Source organism: Thunnus maccoyii, chromosome 4 (assembly GCF_910596095.1).
Source record: "Thunnus maccoyii chromosome 4, fThuMac1.1, whole genome shotgun sequence".
In the NCBI taxonomy this organism is placed as follows: Eukaryota; Metazoa; Chordata; class Actinopteri; order Scombriformes; family Scombridae; genus Thunnus; species Thunnus maccoyii.
This window is the reverse complement of record NC_056536.1, coordinates 6,883,300-6,907,847: the sequence shown is the minus strand read 5'-3', so window position 1 is coordinate 6,907,847 and position 24,548 is coordinate 6,883,300. Positions and strand designations below refer to the sequence as shown.

The 24,548-nt window shown below is 37.6% G+C and overlaps 1 protein-coding gene across 2 annotated transcripts in view; it reads right to left on the bottom strand.

The window, feature by feature from the left end:
* LOC121895364 overlaps positions 1-24,548 on the bottom strand; it is a 204,273-nt gene that overhangs the window by 20,103 nt on the left and 159,622 nt on the right. For both annotated transcript variants that reach the window (XR_006095758.1, XR_006095759.1), the window contains exon 4: positions 7,938-8,097. The gene's annotated coding sequence lies outside the window, so the exon portion shown is untranslated. The remainder of the gene's footprint in view (positions 1-7,937; positions 8,098-24,548) is intronic.

Genomic DNA, 24,548 nt, shown 5'->3' with positions numbered 1-24,548 from the left:
GGTTTTAAAAACAACCTTAAAAGGTCAGCTCTGGAACTTGTACAACTTTTATGAAAAAAATCTACAAAATGAATGGAATAAATACTTGACTCACTTCCACCCAAGGAGAGCCTTCTCATGTTTTGTTTTTTTTTTCCTGTTCTTGTGCAAGTTCGTGTTTGTGATAAAAGGGAGGAGGTGCTGCTGAAATCCGTTCAAATTAGCTGCAGCAACTGTGTGTTTTCAAGTTTCAAGCCTTCATTTTGCAAAAAACAACAGCTTTGAAAAAGAAGAAACATCATTATTGGCTTGAATTTGAAGGACGAATGGGATACTAAGGTTGTCTCTCTGGTATAACAGATTTCAGTCTGAATTTGATCATACTAATCCATGTGGTAGAATGAATGCTGTTACAGTACATGCAGAAACACACCTCATGTAACCAGAAAACCAGAAGTAGCTCTGCATCCTCTCAAAAACTTTCCTGAGCAAGAAACAGCCACAACCTGCAAATTCACACATTGGATAAAAGCTGAATACCTACTGCAAACATATGGAAAAAGTACAACCTAATATAATTTAGTCTCCATTCAGCCTGTTTGTATTGGCTCAATTGAATATATATCCTGAGAGAAATATGTAGATAGTGTGCAGATCTGGAGTGTGTACATTTAGGAACAGTTATCAAGAACACTTTAAGAAAATTATTTGAATGTATTTCACAACAAGTAGTTCCTGCCCTGATTTAAAGAATTGGTTCTAGCTATGAAGAGCACTCCTCACCTTTCTTGATAATTTTGTTGCTATGCCAACCACTGATAATAAAGTGGCTGGAAAACATCTCTGAATCATGTTTGTATTCTGGCACTGTAGGTTCGCATTATGCTGAACTGAAGACTGACGACACATTTTCAAGGCCATATTACTTAAGGATGGCTCTCAGTGCAAATCAGCAATGATTGTGTGCTCTTAGACATGAACAAATACTGACATTGCTGGTGTAGTTGTTCAAGAAATGCACATTTATCTTCACTAATATACAGTACACACTAATAGTGCATTTTATAGGTATGAGTTAGGATTAGTTGCCTCTGTGTATTGCATCTGAACCTCTAAATGTATTCAATCTTGAACTTTTTCAGGATTTGGATTATTAGATGTTTAGGCCACAAGAGTGCATGACATGCTCACACTGTTTATTAACTTGCTATGATGATTGTGTTGATTCTGCTCAGTGGTGAAAGAAGTACTCAGATTCTTTACTTAAGTACCGATATAGCAATGTAAGTACATAAGTATTATCAGCAAAATAGTTGAAGTATTTAAGTAAGTCACTTCATCAAATTAGACAAAAACTAGAAATAACATGTTCTTTATTAGATATCAGTTTTACTCTAATTAGACACCATACACCTAAGTTATGCTGTATTTAGAAACCACATATAATGCCATATTAGACCACAAAATATACAATATTTAGACACTATTATACCAAATCACACCTAATATGCACATATACTACATTTGTGTTACACCCCTCCTGATTTAATGTCAGTGCATTAAACCATGATAAGATAAGTCAAATGACTCCTCTGCTATCAATAAAATAACTTTAAATTAGATTCAGCCAGATAAGCAGCCACCCCAGCAGTCCCAATCACTTTTGCGTCTTAACTTAGGTAACTTTCTTCGTCTTTGTGCGGCTTGCGATCATGTATTCTGCATCGCATGTTATCTCACCACATGCAGCAGTGCGCAGAGGCTGCTCCCTGCTATGAACAGTCTTTCACCAAGGGGTACGAGGGGTGAACATCAGAGAATTAGCCTTTGCGAATATGCATAAAATCGCTTCAATAGATTCAGAAAGGGAAAAAAAGAGGGAGGGAGGGAGAGAAAGACATTATCTGTGTGGCTGGCATAGATTTCCTCGGATAAGACCGTCTGTAGACTTTTGTTTGAAGGTTTAGACTGTGGGTGTTTGGGGAAGCAATCATACCAATTACTCTGTGTGTGTGTCTTTGTGTGTGTGTTATAATGAACCCGTTTGTCTTAAATCTTTTGCTCGTTCATAAAATATAGATGCTACACATTCCCTTTAGAATTGCAATGGTTATTTATTATTTCTGTGGGATGAATAATTCAATTTTCGTTTTTTGCAAATGCAGCACTCAAAAAGATGAGGAGATAATAGTCGTCATTAGCAACAACTATCTCTCTCTCTCTCTCTCTCTTTCTCTCTCTCTGATTCTCGCTCTTGTTGCTGATGTGACACAAAATACCACCCCTATCACAGCCAATGGCCAGGGCCCAGCTTTGTATCACCCAATGAAAGCTTGGGAAAAAGTGGGCCATTTTCCTGCAGACCCTAATTAAATATATTTTAAACATTTAACAAAGCATTTCACTTGTTTGGCACAGTGCAAGCGTTGGTCCACAGCAAATTTCAAATATAAGAGGAAGGGACAGTTCAATCCACAAAGAATGTATCTATTTGTTCCAGTCATTTTTTGTAATCCCTTATCCTGTGCAGGGTATAATGGGCTGGACTCTATCCCAGCATGCACTGGGCAAGAGATAGGTACAGGTTGCTCACATCAGAGTTTTCAGTGCACCTGATTTGCATGTCTCTGGGAGGAAAGGAGCTCAAGAGTTGGGGTCAGTTATTAACCATGAATCTTTGTGCTGTTAGGTGTCATTGCTAACATCTGAGCAACCCATTTATTTTACTGCTTATGATAGTGAATATTTTAACATCATCATAATACAATACATTACAATATCAGTACAAAATCAATCTCCTCTCTGTGAGTTCAGTATAGAGCTGGAGTCAGGACATGTTCAGCTTAGCTCAGGTAAGGACTGGAGGCAGGAGGGAAGATAGTTTGTGATTTTATTGGAATTATTTCTTGACAAACAATAGTTTATCCATCTGCTCAGCACTTCTGTGCAGCGTCTCCAGCTACAACTCGAGTTTTGCCAGACACAGTCATTAAATGCAGGTTCTGGTATTGGTTTCAGTTAAAATGGTACCAAACATGGAAACCTCACTGTGATGACGAGACTTTGGAGTGCTGGCACAGTCACTGTGTCGGCTGTTTGCTAAGAAATAATCAAAGTGAAACCTGGTTATGTTCCAGAAGCAGTGGTGGAATGTAATTAAGTACATTTACTTGAGTACTATAGGTACAATTTTGAGGTAATTGTACTTTACAAGAGTATTTCCATTTTTGTGATACTTTATACCAGTGGTTCTCAAACTTTTTCGCATCAAGGACCCATAAACTAACACAAATTAGACCATGGATCTTGTCTTGTAGATTTTGTCCCAGGATCCCCCATCTGATGGATTTTTGCTTTTAGATGTTTTATTACAGAAAGTGTATGAAACCCATGACCAAAATAGTCATACATTCTTTCATTGTGTTACTTATGGATGGAACGATAGTGTAAATAAATAATAAGTCCAGCCTTGAACACAGCCCTTCTAAACAGTATGTGTGTAATTGATAAGGATGGTCATTTATAAAAAAGGGTCTAATATTGTTGTTTATTTAGTATTTCTGTTTATAGCAGCCTTTAACCAACAATATTTCCTATGAGCCCTCGATCATCTTAAATTTCACAGCTTGACAAAAGACTCAAGGGGTTGCTGTAATTTCAGACATGTCTGTAATAACGGCAGTGCTGCAGCACAGGTACATTGTCATGGGAGCTGTAGTTTTTTGTACGCTTTGAAAGTAATCATTTAACTTTGTTCAATTCACAAAGGTTTTGTTACTAATTGCAAGTGCTGTAGTGGAGACCAATGTGTCTTAGAATATGGATAGTAAACCCCAGGAATACATTTCTTTTTTTCAGGAAACCAGATCTAAGAAATGCTCAATGAGAGATTGTATTAAGTCACAGAAGCTAGTGGAACATAGGCTAACTCGGACATGACATAGTTCCAGCATGTAACTCCCACTATGACCACAAACTGTCATTGATACATTTCTGTTTAGTTTTTATATGTTTAGTTACAATAACAAAAGTCAATTAGTCAGATTTTTTGGTAGGCGCGCTTCTTGATTTTGGACAGAGCCAAGCTAACTTTTCCCTCCTGCCAACAGTCCTAACACTAAACTATGCTATAGCAACATCTTAACACACAGATGTGAGATTGATCATTTATTCCCACTCTCAGAAAGAAAGCAAAGCATATTTCCCAAAATGTTTAAATATTCCTTTTATAAAGTGACTGAAAGATGAAATTAAATAAGTCAGATTCAACAGCCTTGTAAGTTAAGACCTTTTATGGTGTGTGTGGGCTTTTGATATCCACTGTATGATCCTTTCTCTCTTCACCATCTTTCCTTTCTTTCATCACAGTGTTAATGAAAAAAAGAAATCCAAAATGCCACAGAAATCACCTTTATAACAGCAAAAAAAAGAAAAAATGGTGAGATGAAGGGCTATTGCAAGTTTTAATGCTATGAAAGCCGCAGTGACAGACACTTCATTCATACTTCTAACAAGGAGTGCCAAAAAGGACAGATCAGAGATTCTAACACGGCACCAATAACTTCTGAGTGTGATTTTCCTTTTGTTATTCTTCTTCTGTCTACCTATATCTTAGTCACCTCTTAGTTTTTTCATGCCCTCTCTAATTTTTATTCTCTGTCGCACTTTCCTCCCTCTCTTTGCGCCAGTATACGACAGCTGAGTGTTGAATTGGAAAAGGAACGTCTCAAAAAAGGCCAATTCTGACACTAGAGGTTGAATACTAACAACGCAACCTTTTTCCAAAACTGAGTCTCATCTTAACTTTTCTGCTTTCTCCGTTTCATTCTTTTTCCTATGCTTTCTTCTCACACCATCACTCATAGCTACTGAAAAGGTCTATCAAGGCTATAAAGTTATATCACAGATCTAGTGGTAACCATATACAGTAAGGTGCCATAGACACCAATTGTACAATCCACCTCTAAATAATGGCTCATTGTAGGACAAATGATGGCTCAGTATGTGTCAAACTGAATTGGAAAAGGAAAGTTAAAGGTAATTTGAACAATATAAAAGGTCAAACAGAATGATCTGATGTAGATTTGTTACTAGAATTAGTTAAATGTGACAATAAAGACTGTCTTATCTTTTTTTTTTTATTTCCTTTTGCAATTGACCCTTCGCTAAACCCCTTTCCCAGACAGTGATTGCGCAATCATAGTTTAACAACCATAACTAGGCATGGCATGCCTGTTAAGCTTTTGATTTCTAAAGATGCTGAGGCAGTGTGCATGGGGCTTTAATAAGAGCACCACTTGGCAATTAAAGGCTGAGTCTTTTTTTTAATGTTTTTTTTTTTATTGGCTTTTAAAAATCCAAAATGTAAGAGCCAAAGTGTAGGGAATGGACTAAACCATGTGTTTGCCTCCCAGCAACTGATGACCTACAGTAATAACAGGTGTTACCTCCAAGGCCAAGAGTTAGCATATTATTAGCTAAGTTATATATTTCCATGCACAGTATGTGACCATCACATGCATATTTAAGACCTTTTGTGAAGTTGTCATTTTCACACTGCCCGGCCAGAAACTTTGAAAAGTCAGCAGTCTTCAACCAATTCACACTACAGCTAAATATGAGAGTAACAGTTGTCATTTCAGCCTAAAAAAATCGTTGAACACTGTCTTACAGTGAGAAGCCTGTCATTTTCTTGTGAAGTCAAGGGCTTCTTGTTCCAAAAATCATCCTGAACAACTTCTATAACAACCAGGTACCTTAATCACTTATTGATCCCCTTTTGCCTGTCTGTACAAAATGCAACATACAGGAAGTCCAACAAAATCATGTTAAAGACCGTCTTTTCCTACTCCTATTGTTGTGTCTTGAGACTTTATTTGTGTACAGTAAATTCTCCACTGGCCTTTGATGATGTGTCCACTGCAGTTGCTATGAAACCAGTAATGTATCTATGTAGCCTCTGTACAGATAATGTGAGTTCTGCTCATCTTTCAGCTGCCAGATATCGGGAAGGCTATTGAGTTTTGTGTCATAATTATACAAAGCGGCTGTATTGTGTTGCGCCAAGAGGGAATTGTCTGCAGTGGTAATGTAGGACAAATGTACAGGCAGACATTTGCAAAGGTCCAGTGTCTATATTTCTTTTTCCCCTCTGAGTTTCACTTTCAAAGTGTGTTCAGATGGAATCTATTGTGAGTTTTAGGTGTGTCTGCATATCAAGTCAACAAAAAATTGCAAGTAGATCCAAACGGATGTCAATACATTCTAGTTGGTGCAAATTGACCATTCCCTAAACTCCTCCCACAAACACTTCAATTGTCCAATCATAGCATAGCAACTGTTCCTAAGCATAGCAGACCTGTCAAGGTTTGGATTTCTCCACATGTTGAAACAGTGCACATGGAGCTTTAGTAAGAGAGGGTGGTATCTTTTTTATGTTCTTCTTTTTTAGTATGAGTTATGTATTAAAGGACAAGTTCACAATTTTTGAAGTAAGAAATGCTGTCCAAAGAAACACAAAGAGGGAATTTGATGCTAAAAAGACTGTAAATGTGGCAGATATCCATTTGATGTGACTAATTCAGACTGCTAAAGCCTCATATAAGCTTCACATCAACTTTTAAATGCATTTTTGCATTTAAAAGGCACATTTGAAGGGGATCTTTAAATAGCCAGTATGAACAGGAGGAATGATTACAGCGAGGAAAACCTCTTTCGGAGTTCACATGGATACCTGACAGTTGTTTTAAGACAGACTTGATAAAATTGTGAACCTATCCTTTAAACTGTAAAAAAAACCAAGCATCTTTTAAGCCTTGATTTTAACTAGAATCTATTATTACTACTCCACTGCCATTTCTTGATTATGATCACTACTGCTCATTCTGACAGGATTACAATTATTAAAATGATGATGGTGAAAGGGGTTATGGTAATGATAATTACTGTTGTTGTTCTTATATACACATATAGAGTAAATTCATGTTTTACTGTACAATTTCATTTTTAACTTATATTTTTATTTTATTTAAAAAAATAATTTTACTTCCTCTTTTTAAACGTTTTAATGTTTAACTGTTGTTTAAGTTCCTTGCTCTTTTCTTTAAAAAGTTAGGCACTTTGAGCTGCATTTGGTGTATGAAAGGTGCTAAGGTTATTATTATTATTGTTATTATTATTGTGCTTATCTATTGTACTTCGTGTGCTTATCTGCTCAAAATGTAAGCTGCAATTTGAACATACCATCATATGGACACACCATTTATGTTGTACACTCAACCACTATCTACTCATTCCGTGACTAAGCTAGTTTGTCAATCACTCAGTCACTCATAACAAAATGTCAGTTAGTGACTATAGTCACGAACCCTCATGCTCAGTCAGGGTATATATTGACTGAGCATGAAGGTTTGTTGGTTAGCCCAGTCCTCTCCCCCTCTCTCCTTCTGCACGCAATCTCACTTTCTTTCACTCTGCCATTGACTGAGGAGCATGAAACTGTATCTCTGTCTCTAGGACAATGACAGGAAAGGACATGATGCGTCCAGTGGCATGCGTGAATGATGCACACTGTAGCATGTTAAAGGTTAATCGAGCAAGCCAATGGATCCAGTGCTGTACATCATAAAAAACAATCAGATCATCACCGTGGTTGCTTTTTCTCAAGGGCAAACTGATCACATGAAACACTTCCGCAAAAAGATAAAACAAGCCAGTGTGTAAGTATTATGGTACACAACGAGAGGTATCAAGAAGTCAGAAAAGCTTCAGAATATTTTGTACATCTATCTGTTTTTAAAATTATCCACTATGATCTGTGAAAAAAAGTTTTTGAAGTTTTTGAGTTATGCCGAGCTGACGTATATACCTCTACACACTATATAAGAGTGCACAATGCGTGTGTGTGTGTGTGTGTGTGTGTGTTAGTGAGAGAGAGGGAGAGAGACAGTGTGAAATACCCTGTAAGTTCCACTCCAGCGCCTCTCATCCTGTCAGCCCCTCTGCAAGGCTGGGTCACCTCAGGGTCAGCCCATTTCTGATTATCCAAGATGATTGGCGGCTCTGTCTGCGGCCATGGCTGAGTGCATTGGTGTGACATCAAGCCTTATTGGAGAGGACCTGAGTTCAGGGGCGGGGTCAGAGGTGACAGAAGACCAGAGGAGGGAGATGTTAGCTTATGATTGGTTTATGAGTGACAGCTTGACACAGCCAGGTAGGCAGAGAAGAGGAGAGGAACAAGGGGTCAAGGTTTAACTTGTATGTTGTATTGGATTAGTTGCCATGGCAATGCTAATGGCCTTAGTCTGATTTAGAATTAGCAACAGGCGCATCATCATTTTGTGTATATGCAAGTACAGCAAGGTGTGCAAAGTACTATTATGAAGATGCCTAAAAATTTCTAATATTTCAAATTTAAGTTACTAGTGAGTATATATATACATATATATTTGAGCTGTACTGTACTCTAAATGCCCATGGGAATATAAAACATGAAAATCCAATAAATATCCAACGAGGAAGTCCTAGTTATATCACAGCAGACCACAGTCTTTTCATTTCAAATCCACTTTCAAGTTGCCATCATTGAAGTTACTGTGCTTCATAAGACTGCATAATCCTTTTTTAACTTTCAGCCAAGTGCTTAGTCAAAGAGAAGATTGGTCAAATCAAATGTAAAAAAAATACTACACATACACACACTTGCACACACATAATCAAATTCTTGTTGCTTTTATAGACGTCTTATTTAGTTTTTCTGAACTAAAAATTTACATAGTATATAGTATATGTACACATTATGGATTATGGAAGTCCAAGGCTGCTAATAGAGGCATCATTCACAGCAGACATTTTTACTTAGTCATGGAAGGAAATGTGTTCCCTGAAAAACACGGGTGAAATGTTCTTCCCAGTTTTCCTCTGGGGAGGGGGTGGAAGCCCTCACGTTAGGAAACCGGGTGCAACACCATCTGCACTCTTTTGTTCCGCTCTTCTCTTTCCTCCTAAACTATGGCTTCTCCTCACAGCAAATGTGAAGTTAATTACTTTGGACCTCAATCTCAAATACAGAAGTGTTTTGTTCATTACAACTAGTAAAAATAAAGTACCATTTAAAATAGTATATAAACAATTTAAAAAAATAAACACAAAAGTAATCACCCGTTTTGAGTGTACCACAAATGCACAGGTGATATTCTATCCCAGTGTCCCAGTAAGCCATGACAGTGTGACAGTGAGCCAGCATGCACACTACCAGGACCCTGAAACTGAAGCAGCTAAATGAAATTCAGACATTATTAATATTATTATTTACACCTCTGCTTTTAAATGAAATAATTAAATCCAAATGAAATTCCATTTTCTGTTTGTGTACACATAATTTAGGACTAAATTAAAGCTTAAATTTAATACTAAATTTTTATTTACAGTACTGCGCAAAAGTTTTAGGCATTAAAAGTAAAGTGAGAATGCTTACAAAAATATTGCTATAAATTGTTTTAATTTATCAATTAACTTCTTACAAAGTTGAGTAAACAGCAGAAACCTAAATGAAATCAATATTTGCTGTGAGCAGCTTTGCCTTTTAAACAGCAGCAGTTCTCCTCGGTACACCTTAACACAGTTTTTCATGGTAACTTGCAGGTAGGTTGTTGTAACCGTCCTGGAGAGAGAATGTTCTTCTGTGGATTTATTATTTAGGCCATCTCAGGTGCTTCTTCATGTAATCCCAGATTGACTCCATGATGTTGAGATCAACAACAACTGTGGGGGTCATACCATACCATCTGTTGCAGGACTCATCATTCTTTATGACTCTAGCTGTAAGCTTGGGGTCATTGTCATGTCATGAATAAATTTGGGACCGATCAGACACCTCCCTGATGGTATTGCATAATGGATAAGAATCTAAACATCTAGGGTGCCTAAAACTTTTGCACAGTACTGTATATTTTTGAAATTAATAATTAAAACAGCAACAACAACAACAAAAAACAGAACAAGTCTACTTTAGAGCATAATACTCTCATTATGAAAACTAAATACCTTTTTTTTTTTCCAAATAAGAGAACTATGTCGAACCTAAACTTGAAAATGAAATTGAAAACTGGACTTAACTAAATTGTTGCAGTCTCTGATAATGTGAAAACAAAAACACTGTCACACTTTCTATTTCATTATTATTATAGCAGTGTTATGCTTTGGAGTATGCTAAAATTTATAAGCTTTTCTTCCATTAAACATCCATCCTCCATTTGGGAAAGTTTCATTGACTGATTTTATTTAATTCATATTGGCATCCCTGGTCTTCCACAGCTGAAGATATTGACTGCTGTCAAAGAGCCCAAGCTTGTGCAGGGCACTCAAACTCAATCAAAAAAGCTGTACAGTGGCTAAAATACATGATTAATAACACACTATAATGTAGTTGTGAGCAGATTAGCGTTTATAAATGTATTCGTCAACTGTGGGAACCCATAAGTGGAAGCCAATGTAAACAGATAATGAATGACAATATGTAAAACACAGTTGTGATAATATAAAATATGTCTTCATAGCAGAAGTTGAGAAATAGTGTGACGTATTAATAACACTTTAATGTCCTTATATCTTCTTATAGCTACATCACAGTGTTTTACAAACCATTTATCAAATGTTTTTATTCTACTTATACAAGCTAAATAAGGGGACTTAAAGTGCTCCCGTATATGCAAGCTTTTTACAGCGTAGCAAACAAATGGCACAGCTGCCTCTCCTTATCCAGCTCCCTCTCCTTTGCTCTTAACTGCAGCACTCAATTCATCCTACCTTTCTTAATCATTCCTGCACTTCACCCCTACTTTGATACACCGCCTCAGATCTCCACCTCCACCCACGCTCTTCTTCTTTAAACCCTTCATCTTCGTGTTCTTCTGCCTGTCTCTGCTAAAACGTATCCCCTTTTCCGCCTTTCTCCTCGTCTCCTCCTCCTCTTCCTCTCTATGTCCATGTTCATCTCTCTACACAATCTCCCTCTCTCTACCCCTCTCTCAGCCCGTCACTAATCAGTCCCTCACCCTTTAAAGCTACTTGTTACAGCTGGAGAAAAAAAAAAAAGAAGGCATCGCTTCAATGGAGAGTGAACACGAGGCCAATCAACATCTTCTCTGTCTCTCGATGGTCCGTCTCAGGTAAGAGTTCAAGTGCTGCTAAGGGCTGTACAGATCACATCAAGCCCATATCTAACGTCACCCCAGAGACTGAAGATTCTTATAAAAACTGACTGAGCACACTGTCAAATGTCAGAGTCCTGAGTCTGCAAAACTTTAGCACCACATTCTCCATATTATAGGCTGACAAGAGAATGTCAGGTGAAAGATTAGATGAATTATTGACTTTACGGACATTATTAATTCCAGTCAGAAGATGTAAATGTCATGTGGGTGAGGTGTAGGTGAATGAAGAAGGAGTGATATTAAGGCTGATTTAAAGGTCTTGAATATGGTATTGAAATCATTAAGAAATATTTTGTACATGCAACATTGCACATTAACAGTTCATATGATATAGCACACATGCCCCTCAACACCAAAAAATATAATCAACACCACCCAAAATATAAATATTCAATATTTTTCTTCCTGTCAACGTATACCATGAAAAAAACAACCAACAATCCTACTAACAAGCATTGTCATCTTTACATTTGACTCAATCTCACATACGCCGCCCTGCTGCCTTAAATATTGTTCTCACTACAGCCCTGAATATGTGTTAATCCACAGGTGAAAATAGTTCCCGACAAATGCACTAATAGCTCTTGTTTGAGTAACATTACAGTAAAATTACAATACCCAGCTGTTTTACTTTGCCTTTTAAAAAAAAAAACTATATATTTGTGATTTCTATATGTATTTGGGACCGAGTGCCACAGAAAAGGTAGGGGAGTCATAAAAGTATAGGGAGACAACTAACACACTGTAGTTTGGGTCTTTTTGTATGATTTGTTGGCAATAAGAAAAATACAGAAGAACACCAGCCTCATCCTGTAGCACTAAATCCACTTTTGTGATGTAAAAAATTACATGCATTATATGTAGTCACTTTATTACACTATCATTTGATCCTGAGCCAAGTCTATAGTGTTGATTACAAAACAAGTTATTTGCCTTTGTCCAGAGGAATTTCAGTATTTCTGTCCTCTAGCTCTGGTACACCACATCCCCAAACTGCAAGGCAACATCAACCCCCAGTGTCATGTGGAACTAAGAGTAGAAGTAGTAGTAGTACTACAAGTAGTACAATAGTAGAAAAACTACTACTATTAGAAGGCTAGTGTTTGTTGGTTGGTTTACATCCTCTATTATCTCACTCCTCATTGCCCCTGCTGCATCTGGTGATGTATCTTTAAGCTAAGCTGGCAAGTTCAAATAAGTGCATATATATCTAGGCATTCACATGACTGAAACAGCTGAAATGTGCTGGTGTAGATGGGGTGAAAGAAAGAGGGATGCTGGAGCAACAGTGTGACAGAGCTGTGAGAGGACGGGACTGTCAATTTGTGAATGGAGTGTGTTAATCAAAACATGATGTTCAAGTGCTCTTTAAACTAAGCTAATTCAGCGTAGCTTTGGTAGCAATCATGTCATAGTTAGATATAATGGCATTGTCATTGGGTTGTATTATGTTGTAAGGTTGTTTCTGTTATTTTGTCTTTGTCCCCCTTTACATACAGCACCTTATCACAGTATTTCCTCTGTAGGTTATAGAGAGACAGACAGAGAAGAGATTAGAGCAGAAACAAAACATTTACTGAATTGTTAATATACCACCATGTGCAATGTTAGAAAAATTAGGCCTTTTTATTTTAGAGAGCAATGCAGGAGTCATGACCGAAATGTGTTGCTACATTTATTAATGGTGCCAGTCACCATTGTTGAGCACTTGAAAATGTCAGTAGTTGGGCAGGGGACTTGAAACAAGGTTGAATCCCTGATCCTGGACATAACTTCTACAAACACCCTGCAGATATATTGTATAATGATCCATTTGTGCTATGAGATAATACTTCAGAGATCAGAGATCTTGCTTTGTATTCCTTGAACCCTTATCAGCTCCAAGGTGTGCTCTCTAGTTTTATCCAGTTTTTTTAAGCACATCTCAGCAAAACTTCTCAGGGTAAATTAAGGACAAAAAAGTATTTTCTGTTAAAAAATAAAGTAAAAATGTCACAATATCACAAAATAAAACAAGAATAGGTCAAAAACTAGTATATGGCTGGACCGACCGTGCATGGCCAGTGTGTTACAGGGATAGTCAATGGAAGTCTCTATAATGTGAATTTCTGGATATTAAATGTTCATCTGTGATTTTCTGTAGTGCTCCCAGTAATATTTGCTGGTCTGTATTGAAGTAGCATATCACATGACATGGTTAAGCTACGTTCAAAAAAGTCAAGAAAAAAGGTGATAAATGCAGTTGCAAGAACAGTACTTTCCACTCATATCTTGGGGTGTTTGATTTGAGAGAGAACTTATTTTAATTCTAATTATAACTATTCTATCTGTTAACTGCTTTTTCATCTGCTTCACTATGCAGACGTCTCTCATTTTTCACTCTGCATTGAGTGTTTTGTCAGAGTGATGGGTGGAGAATGTAGAGATGCCGGGAAAAGTCTGTTTAAACAGGAGTTTAACCGATTTCACTGCATTTAACACTGGAGCTGAGAGCGTCAGAGCTCAGAGCAGGAAACACAGTCACTCTGCGTTACACTGCTGTCCACTGCCTCCATCATCTTGTGCCGATTCATTTTGAAAGACAGCCAATGGGGAAACTCAAACACTCTCTCAGGGACTCACTCACTTACTCACTCACGGACAAATGTGGTTATAGGGATGGTCTGTGGCTGGTCCAGCCAATAAGTTTGCTGTTAAAAATTATAGTTCTGTTACATTACTATATTTACTTATAATTTTAATTTAATCCAAAACATTTTGATAACATGAATGTCATTGATTTTCCCAAATCAGGGGTCATTCTGTTGTTGAATGTCCTCTCTGGGATAACCTAATTGTGTGATTTGACATGTTGTGCCTCAGGACTGTAATCATACAGGATGCATTTCCAGCAGCAGGGGGTGCCATTTGTAGTTGTTTTGTATAACTTTCAAGCAATTTGCATTGAGATTTTGCGCTCCAGGTGCCTCTCATTTATCCACTTGCGTTACCCCACTTTTATTGAGGAGGCACCTGCACTCCCAGTTGAAAATGATCATGCTTTGATGGGCTGCAAGCAAAAAATGACCCTGCTGAACTGTCTTTTCCTTTTATCTTTTTTTTTTACTCTTGTTGTCCAATCAGATGAAACTAGAGGCAGGTCTTTCTTCTCCGAGGTCTGATGTAAGCAAAGAAACATCCAGAAGGGCTGAGTCAAAGGCAATTTGATTTGTTTCAGGTTCTTAAGGATGTTTCGATTCTCATCCAAAAGGCTTCTTCAGTTCTGGCTGACTGGTGGAGAGTCCCAGACTTTAATGTCTGTGATCGCTTTTAACTTGAGAGTTGTTGAGGCCACATGTGGCTGAGAGGTAGAACATCTTTGAGAATCTGAAGGAAGTCCAGTTGCCCTTGACTCAGCCCCTTTGGATATACCATGATCTGTATGACTGAGATTCTTCAAAGATAAAGAAAATGAAGTAAAGGTTGTTCCTTCCCACGTTGATTAATGATTACATTTTTTTCTTTTCTTCTTTAGTTAGCTAATTACAATACTTAATGTTATTTTTTATTTGTTAAATGATTGACAGTAGCTGACTTTGCCTTGTTGCCTAGCAACAGCAAAAGGACAATTTGAGCACTCCTGCCTGTGCAGGCTTTTCAAAATCAAGGCCTTCAAAACGTGCTCTGTCTTTTGTGCCTAGTGTCAGGATGTTGAATGAAACTGCACTGAAACAAAGCAAACCACTGGCTGAAGTTAAGAAAAAAAAAGTGGAATGAAAGTGAGACTTGAATATGAGTGACGACTTTCTCTCCACATGGAGACTTTAAATATGGATTATTTCTAATAAATATGCTACTGCTCTCTCACACAATCACACACACTGCGGGGCTTCACCCAGGAAATGTCAGCTCACACAACGGTCAATATCTGATAACCTTTTTATGCTTGATCAGAATGTTTAACAGCGACCACCAGGTTAGGCAGCACTTACTCCAAAATCTCCTATGAAATATCAAACACTCACCTCCCCTGTAGATTTGAAAGGTGACTTTAAAATGTTTCTAACTTGATGAGGGCAATAGGTGTTGTCACCAGTAGTTAATGGAAACAAAAAAGGATCAAATCATACAAAGTTCTCACCTTTTGTCAAAATATGCCTAAAAACAATGGTTTCCTTACATTATGAATGAATGAATAGTTTTGTTTTTGTTCCCATTCCCCAGGGAATTAATTATTCAGATACCTTAACCTCTCACATATTGTTCATATCATGACTCTTCATGGTATTGAACAGGTCATTTTTGACCCACCTCAAGTATCCCTTTATAATTCTTTTCTATACCAAATTTTGAACCACAAAGGTATATTGCACCCATAGATATGAGTCATTAATAAATGGCTGATTTATCATTCACTAATGTTTCAGAGAGCAGAGAGAGTGTTTTCTTTAGGTTTGACACTATTCATTTAATCACACTATATTATGATCTCATCTTATCTAAAACAAAATGAGAACAAAACAGCCATAATAATTTATATCAGTTTTATTGAAAGTGAAGGATGCAACAACATTTTTGAACGGTATGTTTCATCATAACCATTAAAGCCATCAATCAATACTGCCGCAAACCACATGCCCTCGTTTTCTGTCAATTGTACACAATCAACTCTGCATTGAGTGTATTAGTCATAAAACAAAACAACAAACTGGTTTGCCAATTTCAGATAAACAAAATTGCAAAAAACTTTATTTTTGCAGTCCTTTTTGTTGTGCAGAAGTTGCATTTCACTCTCTTATGTCCCCTTGTGACTATTGACTGTGGGACTGCAGACTGATCATAGCAAGATGTGGACTACTGTGCTACTTCGGCTGGTGCTGTGGCATCGCCTTTACATGAGAAAGGTCACAAGAACCTTTCCTCCATTTTTTTATGTTGTCCTCTTCTAATACTTTCTCTTCAACTCACTGTCTCCTGTTTCATCTTGGATTAATAGATCCACCAAATCACTCCTTCCATTCCACCAAATCAGTGAAATAGGGGCTCAGGTACCTTTTATAGTCCTATGAAAGCTGCCCTCCACTATGGAGGACTATGTTGGGCAAACACTATGTTGGTTGCCTGGTAATTGATGGGTTTGATTTGTTACTTTGTATAGGCTTGTTTGTAGGTGCAGATGCCCATCTGGTGGGAACCCCAGAAAGTGTAGCAAGGGACACATTGGCCAGGGAACATGGACAGTTCTCGTGACAGTGTCAACGTTGTTGTCATTAGATTATTAATACTGAGGCATCAGTGTGTAAGCAGCATGTTACTGTTGTAGCTGCTGGAGGTGAAGCTAGTTTGAACTACTTTATATACAGTTAGCTAGTTGAGTCCAGTGGTTCCCAACTGAGGGGTCAGGCCCCTTCAAAGGGTCACCAGATAAATCTGACAGGTCATGAGATGATTAATGGCAGAGGAAAGAAATAAAAACAAAGTTCTGATCAGTTTTCAGTTTTTGGACTTCTTCTCTAATCTTTGATTTTTGGTGAAATATTGGATCAATTTAACATTTATTTCAATGAAACCATGTGAGAAGTTTAGAGGGAAAAATCACTATTTGGTGGAGCTGTTAACAACTCATAGACATCTGAAATGTGACCCCGACTACACACTGCTTTTTATAAGATGTCAAATGCCAAAAAGGTTGGAAACTACTGGTTTCATCTTTAACAATGTGTTGTATTTTAAAAGCTTGTTATATTATCCATTGTGTCAAATCTTCATCTGAAAAGTAATTAAAGCTGTCAAATAAATGTAGTGGAGTGGAGGTACAATATTTCCCGCTGAAATGTAGTGGAGTAGAAGTATAAAGTAGCATGAAATGGAAATATTCAAGTAAAGTACAAGTACCTCGAAATTGTACTTAGTTACTTTCCACCACTGGACCACATTATTTGCTCACCACAATACTATTTCAGTCAGAGATACTTACTTCTGGGAACTGATCATTTTTAGCATATGTATACAGTGAGATTTGGTGGAAAAGGCTCTGCTCTTTGAGGGAGCTCTCAAAGAATCTGTGCAGCAATGACAATTAAGCTGGGAGAGCTGACCTCCCTTTGATAATCATGCATGTAAATATATAATTATAGCAGTAATGTCAGAAATATAACACAAAAGGAGGATGCTGGGGTGATGGAGGGAGCTACGGCAGTAAACGGTGTTGGCATTGACACCAGCAGTGTAATATTATGAAATGTCACTTTGTAATGGCGATGCTACCAACAAGTAGACGCTGTGTACTTAGAATAAAAAAATAATAATTCCTGCATTCCTGCACAATGCCTGCAGTAAAACACAATCAACTCAAGCAATACAAAACACACCAGCAGACAGAATTCAAGTGTTAAAGAGTGGGTTTTTCCCTCATTACCAAAGGCTGTCTTAGAGTTTGGGCTGCTGCAAGTGCAGATTAGTGATCACGCCCTTGTAAAGAATGTAAAAGTTTTTGTTTGCAAATGTATGCTGATGACACTGTTGTACACACAAATGCAAAAACAGCTGAGTGAGCAGCTGCTAAGCTAACAATTGCAATGGAAAGGATCACACAGTGGCTTGATCAATCATGTCTGTCTGAATGTTAATTAGACAAAAAGGTATGCTTTTCACTAAAACATTGGTACAACCTCAGAATGCAGATATTTTCATCAAAGGCAAAAGGACTGACATAGTCACTCATTTTAAATATCTCGGTGTGGTACTGGATCTAAATTTGAATTTTAAGAAACATTTTTAAAAAATGGCAAAAAACCATAAAGTACAATTTGGCAAACTTGAGACACACACATCAGAAATTGTCTCTGGACGCAGCCAAGATATTTATGTGTGCTACGATTCTTTACCATATGTCTTATTGCATCACATGTTGGGGGCAGACTGGAGAAACAGCCATAAAATCTCTTGAGTTGTTATATAAACAAACTCTAAAAAATCTGGACAAAAAGCTGATGCATTACCATCACTGCAGGATACTTAAGAAATGCAATTTATTGAGCTTTGAGAATTTCAGATTGTATTCCAGTATGTGCCTTGTTTATAAATTTTAAATGGTTTGGCCCTTCCGTCATTATGTGACTTTGTGCATTTTCGTTCTGTGGACTCTATAAAATCCTCCAGAATATCCTCTATACAAGATTGTACCATACCATATTGTTGCACTACATTTGGACAGTCAGCATTTTCTGTAAAAGCCTGAACTCAGTAGAGTTTAGAATTAAAAAGTTTACTAAAATCTACTCAGTTCTGTAACCACTGATTTTACATTTTATCCTATGGTCTTTCTATGAACACAAATATTCTTAATTTTAATTGGACAAGTGTTTATTAGTCATTTTAGTTGACATTGTGGCTACATGTGATGTGCTATTGTGTGTAACCTTGTAATATCTTTCCTGTATTATTTTGTATCATTTGTACTAAGTTTATTCTGTATTATTCTTTATCCTTTGTATTATGTTTTTTGACTCATACTGTGCTGTAATATGCTTTAATTGTGACAAGGGACTGCAGATGAAAACTAGCTACAAGCTAATTGGTACAGTGCATCAAATGGCAACATTTATGTTTAAAACTGTACTTGGTCCTTTTCAAATAAAATAAATAATATGTGTATATATATATATATATATATATATATATATTTGTACCTATAAGTGTATGTGACAAGCTGCAGTCAGCATCACATCATCCCAACTGCAACAGAGAGATGCCTCCATACTGTGAGCTGAGTATGTGTCACATCGCCTACTTGCTCTGTTCCATTGATTCCATTGGTGTTGGAGGTTGTTCATGTTCCTGAACAGTAGGACTGTATATACACGCACACACACACACACACACACACTCGGGGAGCATGGTTTATATTATCAAGAACAGTGCTGCTCCTCCTCCTCCCTTGTTTGTAGCTAAGTGTGAAGGTGACCATGACATGAGTTGGTGATAGAATAAAGGGAATGAATGTGTGTGTGTGTTTCTGCATGAGAGTTGTGGATGAAAAGGACAATAAGAGCAAAAGATAATGAAATCTGATTGCAAAGATGGATGGAGGTGAAGAGAAACCTAAAAAGCCAGTATGGAGATGAAAACATGGAGAATAAATGAAGAGTTGCAATTAATTAAAAAAAAACACGACAACACTGGCTTTTGCTGCTTTATTTTGGCTGTCAAATGAGAAAAATGACTGTGAAGCTAAGAGGCTTAAAAATTGAAGGAAGTTAACTGGACCACCTGGATGGGACCCAGGTACTGTTTCAAGACAGACAGACAGACCAAAGTAAGGCACAGTCCTTAAATCAAAGGATGTTTTTCCATGGTCGTGGTATGGCCTGTTTTAACTGAACCAACCTTTTGTTTTGCTTCACCAACACATAAATTTATCGCTATGACCTTGAAGAATATTAGTTTAAAACATTCCCAAATTAACCAGAATTATCAACAGAATGGGAAGAAATAACAGTTTTCACGTTATGTCAAATACCTTTATGTACTGTTTTGCAGAGATATCTACTGAAGTTAGCATGCTAACTAGCTAGCCCCAGCCCCGTCCAGTCTGTACTGTCTCGTAATACCATTTTGTACCACAGGGGCGATAGTGAGTCACTGTAGTGTCCAGTCTGCCCTCAGTCCAACATGAGAGGAAGAAGAAGCAGTGCTGCCCAGAGCCAGGCAGTAATGGCAGAGCTAGGCTGAATCATGGATGTATAAAGAGAACTGAATACAGCGTTGGAGGTGGGCCCAATTCATTCCTATGAAAGCTGCTCAGTGACACATGAAGCCAAGAAAGCCACTTCCTGAAAACATACTGCGCATACTCTATGGGCCCAATGCGCCCATGGAGCATACTCACTAGAGACTTCTGTTGAGCAAGACCACTAACTTCTGGTTTAGCTCTGCAGCTAACTTGAATGGGGATAAAACAATTCAATTGTGCGGTTCTTCTAGACTTTTGAAATGTGATCGGACCAAATGGATCAAATTCTGATAGTGAAACGAGTCATTTCGCGGGGGTTGTAACACTCAAACAAATGTATCCACTGATTTACAGACTTCTCTTTCACAATGTACGTCTATGGGAAAAAGTCTATTTGGGCCCAATAGCATCACGTGATGTTGTAATTACATGGTTTGGCCACTATCTCAAATTGGCTTCAAAGTCCGGCGCTGTTCCTGGGGGCTAGGGCTGAACGTTTTCACTGTAGGACTACTAACATGTCACTTTATTAAGTTTGAATAGGGAGGGGAATGCTGCCCCCTATTTGTTTGGATCAGGTGGCCAATTCTTACACATTATACCTTTACTGATTTGATTGACTCAACATGTCTGTCTCCTACATTCATGTTCATACTTGCCTTATTACTGTTTAGTGATCACTTTCAGCTGTATCAGTGCTGTTTTTGAACTGTATTAATTTACTGCTAATGGAAACCTAATAATTCCTATTCCCCCTGCTGCTTCTTCACAAAAAATTCTACACAACAAGATACAGATATGCTTTGTGTTGTGGACAACCACTCCTACTACTCCAGCTTGGCTTGAATGGTCAAGGTTGCTCACAGTTTAGCTTGTCATCTGTATCCTAAACCATATTGAAAAACTGCATAAGTGTTGTTGGATGGTAACAATTTTCTCCAGTAATGAGTAGTGAAAAAAATACATACATACAAATATTTCTTTTTTGGTATCACTGAAATCACCATTTATTGCTTTATTTTTTTGTCTTGCTTGTCAATTGGACAGTCAGTGCATTGGTCAGTTGGTCTGTCTATCAAAAACTTTGCTCCAGAGCAAGATACTGAAACCTCTCACAAAACCAAATGTCCAACTTCCTGTGAAAATTGGTATGGATATTCATGGTCCCCAGAGAACAATTCTTAATGACTTTGGTGACCCTCTAAATTTCTAGCTTGCAATGACATTAAGACAACACTTCCCCTTGACCAAAACATCAGTTGAATCATCTAAACTAATGGCTGGATTTCTATTAAATTTCCAGTAGCTATTTATGATCCCCACAGGGGGAATACTACATTTTTTACTGACGTCCTGACCTTTCACCCAGCTTCACTATGCTAAAGACACATCACAATCAAATGGACCGATTGTCATGACATTTACTGAGCACAATCATGCTGTTCAGAAGATGATACCCTTTGTGTTTTGACACTTCATGAGCTTTCCTATTGCATGACTGTCCGGCCGAAATGCCAATCTTAGACACAAATTCTAGGAGGTTGATTACTAATTTATTTATTCACTGAACTTGTTCATGGTCTCGTATTAATGAGTTGTTGTAGGATAGATTGAACATTGGAGCCTGTAGGGGCAGCTGAATTTTTTCTCTCTCTCTCAAAACAAATGAAACCAAATAACCTATTTTGTCTGTTTTACATGTGTCTTACATTATTAAGTGTCCAGACCAGAGCAGTAACAGTTTATTGCTATTCATCATTGTAATTCAAATCAAATTGAACCATTGTCCTCTGCCTAGTTTATATGTTAAATGGCTGACTCCATTAAATGGCCATTAAACATGGCTGCATTAAAATGTTTTTTATTTCTTTGACTTTCTCCAGTGAAAATAGTGAGAACAATGAACACTAACGCTGTTTGATTTTGCTAAAATTCAATCTGACAGGTTTTTTGATTTTTAAAGGAATAAAAAAAGGTCATGCATGCACATTAACTTTCTCCCTCCCTCTCTCCATCTAGCTCTCTCACACACAGCAGTTGAACAAACTCTCCTGTCCACTAACTAATGCATGTTCTGAGGGCTGCTCTTCTCCTTCTGCATCATTAATGCTTATCTGATGTCTGATCCCAACGCGTCAGAAGCTCCACAGATATGTCTGATTAGTACAGATGCACATTCATAGACTCACACCCCATGATTGACATTTCACTGAGGCTAATGAAGGAGACATCACAGTGTCGAGGGCTAATAAACTCATTGACAGGGGTAGCAGGATGAGATATTTAACACCTCAGATCTCTCTGTGCAGGCCAACGGCACAGCAGGACCAGGAAGATGATTATTTTGGATATACATCAAGTTCACTTTAAAGTCTAAACATAACACTGTCAATTTTCCCAAAAAGCCATTTTCTTGATTTTATCCAAAGTGTGATTAAAAATCAGATCAAACAAAGAATGGCAGACCTGCACATGCATCCATGTGTACTCAGACATAAGGCCCTATTTTCTTGGCAGCGTGATGACCAGCTCAAGCAGCGCTCTGACAGTTTGTTATTTTCCTGACCTTTGCCTCTCTGTGTGGTATTTTGGTGCCCAGCAGAGGGTGCACGGTGCACAGGTGGGTGGTTCATTCAAATGAGGTAGTGCAAAGCAAGTTGTTTTTTTGTTAGAAATCGGGTCTTTCATGTTGAGCTGAGAATAAATGTCTCAGAACTTTGTTTCTGCTGCAACATCACTCTACTGCCATTTTGATGATATTATGAATAAGAGCAAACTAAATTCTTCAAGCTGATGCACAGCAATAATGGAATAATACTTAAAATGTAACAAAACCATTTTAAGTAAACAATCTAAACAGTAGATGCATTTAAATCCGTATGAAAAAATAATGTTTAATGTGGTCAAAGCAAGAACCCACAACTGCTTTATACTGTACAAAAAGCATCTTCTTCAGTTCATTAATTCCTTGCAGCCATGTCTGTGAGGGTTCTCAGTCATCAAGGGCATGGTACATCCTTTTGGATATATCCTTGCAGCCATCTGAAGGCAGTGCTGAACCAGTGTCATTAAGCACAGCCATTCACTGTGTTTACATTTGTTAAATCACCTTAAAATGACACCAGGTTGCTAAAAAATAACCATGTACACATCTACACTCATTAGACTGGTGGGTTACAACTAGGTATTCAGTCTGTTTATATGGGAGACATGGGATGACAGGGGTTCACCCATTCTGTGCATCATTTTTACCTTTTCTTACCTTTCCCATTTTCTTTTTAGCAAGTGGCCTGAAATGATTTTCTTAATATTTCATTCTTGAAATGCATCCTGGTGCAGATGCTGCTGTCACATCAATTACAATATGATGTGACTATTTAGGATGTGAAAATTAATGAAATAGCATTGAATTAATGTGATCATATTAACTTTGATGTTAAAACAAGACTAAACTAAAGGTTTGCTCATACTTAACATATGGAGACAGCTGCTAACTTCCACGTGGACACGGATGTGCTTGTATACATGCTACAATCGGGCCCTGTGTATGCATCACATTCATCTTGTTTTACACATGCACACTAGAAAACAAGATGGTGACGTCATGACAGCAACTACTTCTGCCAGCAGGCGTTTTCATCTCTCCCAAGGGTTTGGACGATTTCAAGAGTTTCAAGAGAGCGTGTCTTTGTTCTCACTTTCAGATGAATTATAAAGATGTGGATGGCGATGGATCTTGTAGTGCATACAGTCCACGCTGTCACTTCACAGACTACGCCAAATGATGTCACGCAGACTCTTGTGGCCATGCGGATACAACAAAAATTAATTCCACTGAAGAGTCTACAGCCTAGTGATGAGGCTTTGGCTAAATGGTAATTGCTCATTGTAATGAGTTTGTTCAGTTTTACCTCTAAATAAAGTCAACAACATTTTTTTTTATTCTGTTCCGTTGACCTATTCTTACTGCTTGTGTTTTTTGCCCTCTCTAACTTTGTTGTATCAATGCTGCTGTTCCCAGATCTCAGCAATTATTACAGTCAATACAATATTAACCTAACTGACATGGTAGCCAAAACAACAAAAAAAGAACCAAGTTGTAATAAAACTGGACTGATCCTTTAACACTAGAACCGTACTAGTACTAGTACTATGTTTCAATAAAATATTAATGTCCACCAGTCTGACTTTTCCAAAAATAATATTGTGTAGCACCCCCTATCGTTAAAAATAGTGAAGATGAATCCAGATTAAGAACACAGGCATTTGTACCTATAACTGCCACTGGGTAAAATTTACCCGTATATGAAATACATTTATTTACACGCAGTTTAAACAATCCAAGTTGCTAGGCAACAGCATTCGTTGGAGTGCATGATCTGACAACTACATGAAGTTATAATTAAATTATAAAAAGAGCAGAGGACAATGACCTGCAATAAAACCTTCGCCAAGTGGCTGCAGTGCAGGAAAGCTGTGTGTGGAAAATGCAGTTAAGGTGCTGAATGTCTGCTCAAAGTGTGTTTGAGGGACACGTAGTGTTCAAATGAAGATGATTTAGCCAAACATTCATTGTGTGTAAAACTTATTTTTAGTTCACTGATTATTCATTCATTTTTGTTTTGCCATGTTATGATTTATTG